The sequence below is a fragment of the Papaver somniferum genome, chromosome 2 (genome assembly GCF_003573695.1).
Source record: "Papaver somniferum cultivar HN1 chromosome 2, ASM357369v1, whole genome shotgun sequence".
NCBI lineage: Eukaryota > Viridiplantae > Streptophyta > Magnoliopsida > Ranunculales > Papaveraceae > Papaver > Papaver somniferum.
Window position 1 is genome coordinate 32,584,607 of NC_039359.1, and position 11,436 is coordinate 32,596,042.

At 35.7% G+C, this 11,436-nt stretch overlaps 1 pseudogene; it reads right to left on the reverse strand.

Moving 5' to 3' along the window:
• Positions 1 to 238: 238 nt before the first annotated feature.
• LOC113350815 lies at positions 239 to 10,798 on the reverse strand (annotated as a pseudogene).
• Positions 10,799 to 11,436: the final 638 nt, after the last annotated feature.

Consider the following 11,436-nt stretch of genomic DNA (forward strand, 5'->3'; position numbering starts at 1 on the left):
TTGTTTTTCCTACTGTGGGTGTAAGATGGCTTGTTTGCACCCCATTGGAGTTGCTCTTACACTGGTGAATATTTTCTCCTTTATGGTGAGATACACTTTTTGCACTGTCTGTGTAGATGCAATATCTTGTTTGCACCTGCTATGAATGAAATTCGCAAGGTCTACACCTAGTTAGCACAGTATCTTTCTACTGATTGAGAGTTGAGACCAAGCACCCGCCATGGAAGTGAATATCCTTCTATTGTTTGAAATCAAGCATCCACTGTGGAATAACTATGGCTCTTGCAGAAGGCTCATAAGGAAGTTCCTGCGAGAAAAGGATGGTCGGTGAGTTCTGAGCTTTGGGGCATGTATTTTGAGATTGATCTTGGTTGCACTGCTGCTGACCCAATGTCCCCAATTCTTGTTCTTTCTCCTTGATCTATATACAACAAGGAATAACTTCATGATCAAGAACGTTCCTATCTAGAAAATGAAAGATATTAAAGTTGACATACAATTACTTTTAAGGTGGATTCGAACACCCTAGACCAAGCATCCACCTTATATTTGAATCCAATTTGAATCCAACTAATGCTACCCCTTTATTTTATTAGAGATAGTAAATTACCTTCTCCCCTAGAACGGTATTCTGCTCTTTTAAAGCTTTTTCCTGTCTTTTATAACAACAACAATGTATATGCATGAGAAATTTGTCACCTTTGATTAGTCAAACGTATATAAAGCATGTTTTTGTGTATGTGAGAGGAATGGAGAGGATAAACATTTCTCTGAAGCTCAGAAATGGATTCATACTACAGCTGGTTCTGTATAAAATAAATATGAATAAAAATCGTATAAATAACTCAATACAGAGATACAAATTAGTTACCAAGTAATGTTTATTTGTATATACCTTACTTGATTTAATATTCTTCAGGGAAGTATCAAGTTGGTGCTCCAAATTTTGTAGATCTTTCACACTGAAGGATTCCAAATCTTCTCTCATCATATGCTTGTTGGATTCTCACGTTAATATATTAATGACCCCTTTACAGTACTTTCGTACAAGTTTGTGCAATCTGTTTTCCCTCACCCTCACCCCCCACCTCCCCAAAAGAAAAAGTAAATCCTTCGTTATTTGAGTGTCAGAGTTCTCCGTTATTTTATTTTTATGGAGTTTCAAACTTAAATTGCAATCTAATTACAAAATTCCTGTGTTTATTCCATTCAAAGGCGCTACAATTGAGATTTTTATACAAAGAGATACATGCATCTCTACTGAACTTAGTGATAGACGCATTTATGTGTCTATTTTGTTTTCAATATTCTGTATTGTTAGACTCGATTAAGTACTTATTGTGTTATTTTGTGTTTTTGTAGATGTTTTTGGAGAAATAAGCCTTTGCGGCGAAATGAGCTCGAAAAGTAGTGTTTTACACCCCAGGATAATGTACCGGAGGCACCTCAGAAATGCACCGGAAGCGTCCCAGAAATGTACCGGAGAAACCCAGAAAAATTACTATTTCCACCCCAAAATTACTATTTCCACCCCAATTGCTAAGGGGACACCCGTACAAGATTAGGGGAAGGACACTTTTCTTCTCATAATTCAAATTTTGGAAAAAGGCGGGAAATTTTTAAACAGTTCTGGCAGAATTTCGATCGTCAAAATGAAGGGGTTATGGTTCGATTCAATGGCTGAAATTTGGTATAGAGATGTGATATAGGTTAAGGAACATAGTATGGGTGACATGATCGATCAAATTTGACTGGAATTTTCGGTATGATTCACACACCAAAAACAGAGCACGTGTACTGTAACACGAGCAAAATTGAAGTTCTTGTGTGCATGAGGGAGTTCTGCTGGCGTTGGAAGAGTGTTGAGGCGTGAATAAGTCGAATTGGAGCGTGCTGGACCAGAGAAAACGCGTGAAAAGCTAAAACAGGAAAGAAAATATCCGAAAATATTTTCTTTCACTGCCGAGAATTTGTGGAGTTATGGAGGAGATTCGATGCATGCTTCGGGTTTAAATAGAGTCCTTGGAGGTCAGAGAAAGGTTGTCGAGAGTTTGGGGTCGAGAGGAGGTCCAGAGAAGCAGAAATCAAGAGTTGATGAAACTCTGTTGCTGCTGCTGCTGATGATGAAGAACACCAAGAACACGAAGAAAGGACTCGCGAGGACAGTCGTTTTTCTACAGTAATAACGACTCTCACCTGTGGGTCGTACATCAGGCAGTCTTATTTTCCACAGCGTTTGCGACAGAGCGACAACAGTCTTATTTTGTCACTGAGGGTCGTAGTTCTCTGGTTTTATTGTATTTCTCATATTCTCATCATTTGTAAACCATTTTTGAGCCATAATAAATTATTTTGAGAGCATTTTTACTATGATGAGTTAAACCCCAACATTGGGACGACGGAGGAGGCCAAGCTTCATACATGGGTAATTTTATTAATTCTTTTTAAGACTTTTGCATTAAAAATTAATTGAAATCTGATTTGATTAAATTGGGTGTTATTTGATTAGATGGGTCATGCTTAGCTTAGGTGATTTGATGTTCCATGCTTAACATTTACAATCAATGTTTTGATAATCCACTTTGGCAAAATAAGAGTCCATATATGTTTTGAGCGATTATTGTTGAGAATAAATCATTGAGCCCTATGTTATGAAAAATTGCCGAATATTTAGTCCCAGTACCTCTCTACCAATTTGTCAATATTTTTGTATATAATTTTTATAAATCTAAAAATCCTTCACAATTCTTAGAGTTCGAACCATCCTTACCACTACAACCCAGAAAATATTAAACCATTTTGGCGCCGCCGACGCGGATTTATGTTTAGGTAGAATTTTTAGGTTTTTATTATTTTTTATTATTATTCCATTTGTTCTTTTTACGTCTCTTTGGTTGTGTCTTTGTATTACAGGTTTGAAGTTGGATACTAAAGACCTTGGAATCAAAGCTTAAAACTAAAAGAGAAGAAAAAAAGACAAAGCAAAAAAAAAAAAGAGAGAAAAAGAAAAAAAAGAGAGAATTATTTTTTTTAAGAGACTTTCCATTTTTTTTTTGTAATTATTATTATTATTATTTTTTTTTTATTTTTTTTCTTTTCTTTGGACTGGACAATCGGGACATTATTTTTATTTATTTTTTTAAACCCTACGGAAGGGTACCCTTAAATACAAACTGTTTGCAGGGAAGGACGACGATTACTATATCGTCTCGGCCCCTCGGGTTCGTACATGACATAGGAGTCGTGGCCCGAGTCGACTTCAACGGTTCATCCCCCGTCTGGTACGGGAGGTAAGTCCATCGAAACACTCGCGAATCTCCTGTAAGCGAGTTACTGTATTCCTTAAGGTGATTCATTGATTGAGGATGAATTTGGACTGTTTTTTTAAATTCCTAGTAAAGGGCAAGGCCTGGCCAATAAAAGATAAGGGTTCGGATTTCATCACCGCTCCCTTCTTGCGCGCCTTAGGAAAACGAAACCTAACGCGAACCCAAGCTTAAAATTTGATTAGAACGAGACCGATAGGGTAACGCGCTTATTAGGAAAAATTTTCGAAGGATATTGGTTACTTTCTTAAGCACACCTCGAAGTTCATGATGGTTTCTGTGAGTTGAATGCGTGACTGCGCCGCCTTGTGATAGCGGTGAGGCCTTGGGTATCAAAGCTCCACTAAGCTTCCCTCGCCTCTATTCAACTTACTTTGACTCGGATTGATTCCAAAGGGGTTTTATCAAATTGCAATGAATTCCCTTTCGAAAGATAGAAGCTGGTCTAGAAACAATCTAAGTGGAGCCATCATGCTTTTTGTTTGCTAGAATTTATAGGTTTGATTTGGTCGAGTCAGCCTTGTTTGTGATTGTGTAGAATTCCTCTGTAGTTTGTGTTTCCTCGGTGATGAATCCTTTTCAGGAGACGCCACCTGAGATGACGTTACGAGAATATATGAGTAGAAATTCTCATTATCAAGAGACGTCTTCGAAAATGACTCTTGGTGAATATATGCAAGGGAAACGACATTGGGATGTTCCAACGGTTAGCGATGAATCAACTCTAATGATCTACGAGAAGTATTATAAAAATAGACCGCTTAGTTTGGAACAAAGATTGAGAATTATTAAATGTAAAAAATTATATTATGATGATGAAGATAGTGCTGATGAAGAATCGGAAATGTGTGGGAATAGTGATCAGGAATTTGTTACCCCAGTTGAGCCTTATAATGATTATATTATTTCTGGTTTAGATCCTAATAATTTTAAAAATTATTCACCTATTCAAAAGGATGAGGATTTGACTAGAGATACCCCCGTTTCAGACGATGTAGTATGTCTTGTTTACGAAACCAAGAAAGGTTTAGAGGAACCGATTTATCCTGAGAATACTGTTTTAGAGTCATACGATTTAGAAACAATAGTCTTATATGAACTCGTAGAGGTGAGTGAGGATGCACCGCAAGATTACAACTTAGAAGAATCAATTGCCCATTTTCAAGAATCTGATGACCTAAAAATTAGGGAAGTTGTGACTAGTCTATCTAGAGACACTGAAAACTCTAAGTTTGGGGGTGAGTATCATCCTCCATGTGATTTAACTCTTAGTAAGATCCCTCACTTGGGACTTGACATCAATGCCTCAACCATCTTACAAGATTATCTTCATACTCGTTTTCCAGAACCTAATGATATCCAACAAGAGTCTCAACTGTTAGAAACCCATCCTCTGGTTGATGTGGTTAACCCAGGAAATAATACCAAGATTGATTTTGTTTTCCCACCAAATAGTTTTCTTCCAAATGTGGGAACATATAGATTTCAAATGTGTCGAATATTAAGTTGTGAGACTAAACCTAAATGCCTTAGGAAATTAGAATCGACACATTTGCTTAAGAATGACCGCTACTCTCACTGTGGTCAATTATGTAAGTCAAACCTGATTGACTTAGAGGATCCTCAATTATTTAGGTTATTATTATTTTGTGATTCTAAGTTCTTATTTGAGTTTTTCCAGACTCTAGGACATAATAATTTGGATCCAACCTATGAGGAAATGCATCCGAGGAAAATATTTTATTTAGACCCTTTCTTAGAACCTGAACCTGAACCACAATTAGATATAAATATCTTAATCAGGAAACTAGAAAAGGGCATGTTATTCTTTTTCACTTTCTTGGGTTATTGTAGTTTCCTTTGGTCAGCTCTATTTCGTTTTGAAGACCCACAGTTATTTCGACTGTTACTTTATGGTTCGAGTTGACTAATCCTTTCCTAAGTCTGGCTGAAGACTTTAAACTTAGCACTTCTTGGGAGGTAACCCAATCTCATGCAACACGGTAATATTTTTCCTTAACTCTTTCGCTTCAAATGGTAACAGTTTCTCCTTGTTCATGCTTTTAGTTTCATCTTTAGAACATTGAGGACCATGTTAGATTTAAGTTTGGGGGTATGGGAGAAACTTTTTAGTTGCAATAAATAAATTCCAGAGCTTAGAAATTTATGCCTATTTAGGATTGCACTAACTAATCTAAGTGGATGGAAGCATTTTGATCGTAGGAGTTGAGGAACCAATATGAATAGATGGAAACATCTAAAGAGTCTATTCATAAAAGCACAGAGCTCAGGTGTTAGAAATAATATGATAGTTTCACCATATTTCGTTGAGTCCTTTTCACTTCTATTTTTATTTTTTATTTCCATTTTAAACTATGTTTCTCTAAGTGATTAGGTGGGGCACACGATTCAAGTTGTTACCACTGCTAGGGTGAATTAGAGTGATTGAGTTACTATATATATAAAAAAAAAGAAAAGTTGAGACCGGACCAATTAGACCAATCAGAATAAATATTAACACTTGGATAGCAATATGCGTGTGTTCTCCCTGTTTCCGTTGCCTAAGCAAGCGTGGAATGCAGGACCCGTGGGAACTATCGTGTAATCTGCTGACAAGAAGCATGCGCTTGGATCAAAAAGATCTATTCATGCCGTTAAGTTAAAAAAAAATCGAGAAAAAATCGAGAAAAAAGGTTATTATTCTATGTAGTCAACCACTGGTTCCCTTGTATATGCCAGTTTGTTGATCTAGATTTAGGTTATCGGCCGCTGGTTCCCTTGTATATGCCAGTGCGTTGATACTAGTCAGACCGGTATCTCAGTCCATTAGGATAGGTTCATTCTGGCAGTGGCCTTCAGACAGATATGTGAAACATCGATCATTTGGTTAACATCAAAACCATCTACATTTTTCTATTTCCATCTCCTTTTTCTATCTATATGATTAGTTTGACTCCGAATATGATGTCCATAGTGCAACTATCTGAGTAGAGCTCTGTCACTTCATATGAATTTTAGTATGCTTGAGTGCAAACTCGTGTACAACAATTGGAATTTCGCATCAGGGTACTTCCTCCTATAGTCAATAAGTATGTCAACCAAGGAGATTCTTTAGTGCCTTCCAAGGTTCTGCATAGATAAGCTAGGGTCTGGAGTAATGGTTTTGTGGGCACACCTCTGGTAAACCCTCCCGAGATTAACTCGGTTTTATTTATTTTTTATTAGTTTTGCTCGAGGACTAGCAAATAATAAGTTTGGGGGTATTTGATAGACGCATTTATGTGTCTATTTTGTTCTCAATATTCTGTATTGTTAGACTCGATTAAGTACTTATTGTGTTATTTTGTGTTTTTGTAGATGTTTTTAGAGAAATAAAACTTTGCGGCGAAATGAGCTCGAAAAGTAGTGTTTTACACCCCAGGATAATGTACCGGAGGCACCTCAGAAATGCACCGGAAGCGTCTCAGAAATGTACCGGAGAAACCCAGAAAAATTACTATTTCCACCCAAAATTACTATTTACACCCCAATTGCTAAAGGGATACCCGTACAAGATTAGGGGGAGGACACTTTTCTTCTCATAATTCAAATTTTGGAAAAAGGCGGGAAATTTCTAAACAGTTCTGGAAGAATTTCGATAGTCAAAATGAAGGGGTTATGGGTCGATTCAATGGCTGAAATTTGGTATAGAGATGTGATATAGGTTAAGGAACATAGTATGGGTGACATGATCGATCAAATTTGGCTGGAATTTTCGGTATGATTCACACACCCAAAACAGAGCACGTGTACTGTAACACGAGCAAAATTGAAGTTCTTGTGTGCATGGGGGAGTTCTGCTGGCGTTGGAAGAGTGTTGAGGCGTGAATAAGTCGAATTGGAGCGTGCTGGACCAGAGAAAACGCGTGAAAAGCTAAAACAGGAAAGAAAATATCCGAAAATATTTTCTTTCACTGCCGAGGATTTGTGGAGTTATGGAGGAGATTCGATGCATGCTTCGGGTTTAAATAGAGTCCTTGGAGGTCAGAGAAAGGTTGTCGAGAGTTTGGGGTCGAGAGGAGGTCCAGAGAAGCAGAAATCAAGATTTGATGAAACTCTGTTGCTGCTGCTGATGATGATGAAGAACACGAAGAACGGACTCGCGAGGACAGTCGTTTTTCTACAGTAATAACGACTCACACCTGTGGGTCGTACATCAGGCAGTCTTATTTTCCATAGCGTTTGCGACAGAGCGGCAGCAGTCTTATTTTGTCACTGAGGGTCGTAGTTCTCTGGTTTTATTGTATTTCTCATATTCTCATCATTTGTAAACCATTTTTGATCCATAATAAATTATTTTGAGAGCATTTTTACTATGATGAGTTAAACCCCAACACTGGGACGACGGAGGAGGCCAAGCTTCATACATGGGTAATTTTATTAATTCTTTTTAAGACTTTTGCATTAAAAATTAATCGAAATATGATTTGATTAAATTGGGTGTTATTTGATTAGATGGGTCATGCTTAGCTTAGGTGATTTGATGTTCCATTCTTAACATTTACAATCAATGTTTTGAGAATCTACTTTGGCAAAATAAGAGTCCATATATGTTTTGAGCGATTATTGTTGAGAATAAATCATTGAGCCCTATGTTATGAAAAATGGCCGAATCTTTAGTCCCAGTACCTCTCTACCAATTTGTCAATATTTTTGTATATAATTTTTATAAATCTAAAAATCCTTCACCTTCACAAGTCTTAGAGTTCGAACCATCCTTACCACTACAACCCAGAAAATCTTTAACCACTTAGACATTTTAGATGATATGCAGAGATTTTTATACAAATACGTACCTTTGGTTTCTTTGCAGAACTTCAACTTTGGCCTTAACTGAGGTTTATTATGAGGACCATTTGCGTTATAATAAGAAGCACCAATCAAGTTACAAGCTATATCTAGTGCTCTGAATTATTTATCACTGAATTAACTAATTTCACTATGCATGTTAGACCTTAAGGCATATGAAGAACCCTAAGTATGGAGTCACAATGATGGATCACTGCTAAAGAAAATTAGATTAAAAAGGATCCAAATAGATGCATGGAAGACATGCTTAAAATAGTTAGACATGCATCTAGTATGATAATTTCGTATTAATCCGCCATTAAGGATATCAAAGAAATAATATTCCATGTTGTTGTTATTTTTTCTTAAACAACTCGTATACTAAAACATACAAATGAGAAGAAAAATATATATATGAAATCAGGGAATTTCCAACTCAATCAGAGATGTTTAACTAACTTGAACTTCTCCTTCCTTCCGCATCATTGATTCTAGGTGATTTTTCCTGACATGTTGTGGGTAACAATGTATATGGGTGAATTTCTTTTTACCTTATACAAAATTGAGATATGCCGAGCTAATCAGTTCAAGATGATCAGTAGGCCTCTAATAACGATTGTCGATTATATATTCTTCTTATGAAGGAATGGCTTATTGATCTTAGCTTGAACTGAGCTTTATCTATTACAATGTGTATATGGACATATCTTGTCATGAGCTTCAAACTAGAGGTTATCAATGTGTATATATGAAATACTCACGTACCAGTAATTCTTGATCAGTTGCAACAAGCTCTTCCGCAACACAACATTGTATTTCATATCGTTCAAGGATGGCGTCCATGTTGCATTAGTGCACCAAAATTTAAGAAGTTAAAAGAAAAGAAGCAGTCGTCCATGAACACAAAAGCTTAGATGGTGGAGCAAAATAATATTGAACCTTAGTTTAAATGAATATGGACCACAATTTTGTTAAAAGTTTATTACAAGTAATCCGGTTATAAACAAGGAAAAACAATTGCTATTAGTTTCGCTCTGAGCGCTCCCTACTAAACATCATAAATTTTACTGTGCATTTTGTATGAAAAAAAATCATTTTCTCACTAAAAATAATAATAGTCTTGATAGTAATTAATGTTCGCTAAACCTGTCGATGCTTGCATGGCCTTAATGAAGGTTACATATGAGAAATTACAAGATTAACCAAAACATGCCATTTAGTTGAAGACATTGATAAGATTCCAAATTTCAATTTCATTATAGATTAATAGGTATGCATCTCATAAAGTTCAATATTTGCTATGTAAGTGATGCATCAGTGCATGCACCCACACAGTGCCAAGTTTTATGAATGCTAAACTAATACTATAATATAACTTGCCGGCAGTAATTTTGGAATTAACATAATAAATATATAGAAATAACCTATTCGAGATCCAGTGACATTGGATACCTCTGTGGGGTTACACTAAATACTAAACTGAAGCGATAGTATGTTGAACCCACTGTAACACATCATGTTTATTGCATGAGGTACAGATACAACAACTCTTATCAAAACAGCCAAAAAAAAAGTGTCTACTAATCCAGAAATAGAGGTGATTCTTTTAGTAAACCAAAATAGTAGTATTTTTTTTAACAACTAAAATTTTGTTGAAAAATATCTTTCTTCATTGTTCTTCATTTGGGAAAATTGTTTGAGATTTTTATCATCGATAAAATTCAGATATTCTCATATTTATAGAGAAGGTAACGCAGTGGATGATTTGTTGGCTAAACGCGGAGCTACTACAGGGTCTCGATGGTGGAATGAGCCACCATATTTTATACGAGCAGCCTTGGGTAGTGACAGAACGAGTCTGTCTTCTTATCGTTTCAAATAATCTGGAACATGTTATCTTTTGTTCTTTTTCTCTTTCTATCCTTCTCCTGAGGTTTGGCCTAGCCCCCCTTTTTCTGTTTTCTTTGCCTTTTTATTAATAAAATCACTTGGTGAGCTTTGCCAAAAAAAATGGATAGTTGCACCTTATCGATCATATTAAACAGATTACAACTACTGGCTAAAATTACTTATGTAAAGGATCAACAGAAACCAATTAAGGGTAGTAGGGTGGGGTGATTTTTTTTTAAATATTGTCTTACTTATATAGTAAATGAATATTTTGAAGTCTCCAAACATAAACCCAGTAAAAATATAAACACTCAATTAGAGACTCATCTTCTTTTGGTTTTGTGATGATCATCTTAAAAGTTAAAACCCTGTGTGGTAATCTTTATATCGTTTAACTGATCAATTATTTATACAAAGTTTCACTACATAATTTAAATTATCGCATTAGATCATGAACAAAACATAACATAACATTACAATACTACTTTTCTCTACCTATTAAAATTGCATACTTGGGATAAATAGGATAGATCGAGGAAATAAGTAGATAGAGTACCGAGTACGTACCAAGCATCAGTAGGGTATTCAAATAGTTCTCCTTTCGGTGGAAAAAATACCAGAGTAAATTCAGCATCACATAAAACAGAAATTTCATTAGCTTTCTTAATTAAACCAGGCTTTCTCTTTGAGAAAGTAACTTGTTTATCGATCTTGTTTTATATCCTCTTCAGCTGTACTCTACCTCTTTTTCCCATTCTCTCTTCTTTTTCTTTAATTCTTATAAAGGTAGGACTTAGAAGCAAATGACAAAACAAGGTTAAGAAAAAAATCTTAGTATATCATTGTCGTTACTAAAAAGAAGAAGGCCAAGAAACCCGAGTATGATAACAATTCAATATCACAACAATAACGAGAATGAAAATTGAGAAGAAGCTTGAAATAAAATATAATAACAAACATATTCTAGGTTTTTCCTTTTTCTCCACCTTCCTCCTCAATTTTCTTGGAAAACAACCTTTTTGCATGATGCAAAACTGTAAGGGTCTGTTTGGCACGCCAGTTTTAGACATTGTGTACTATATATATGTACCACGAGGGAAACAACCCCTTTTAAGCTTTTGCCATGTGCCCTATGCGTGGTTTCTATCACACACACCAGTGTTTCAGTTGCAAAACTATATTTTCACCTACTTTATATTGAATAAATTTTGAGTATAGAATTACTTTTCTAACATGTATTTGGAGTGAAACGTTATGTTTTCACCTCCACTAATTACCCTTAGGGGCCTTAACCTACTCCCTGTAATAAGCTACGTTAATTAATCAAACTACTTTTGATGATCCCAGGGAAGTATAATAACTATTTTATTAATTTATCATTATTATTATTATT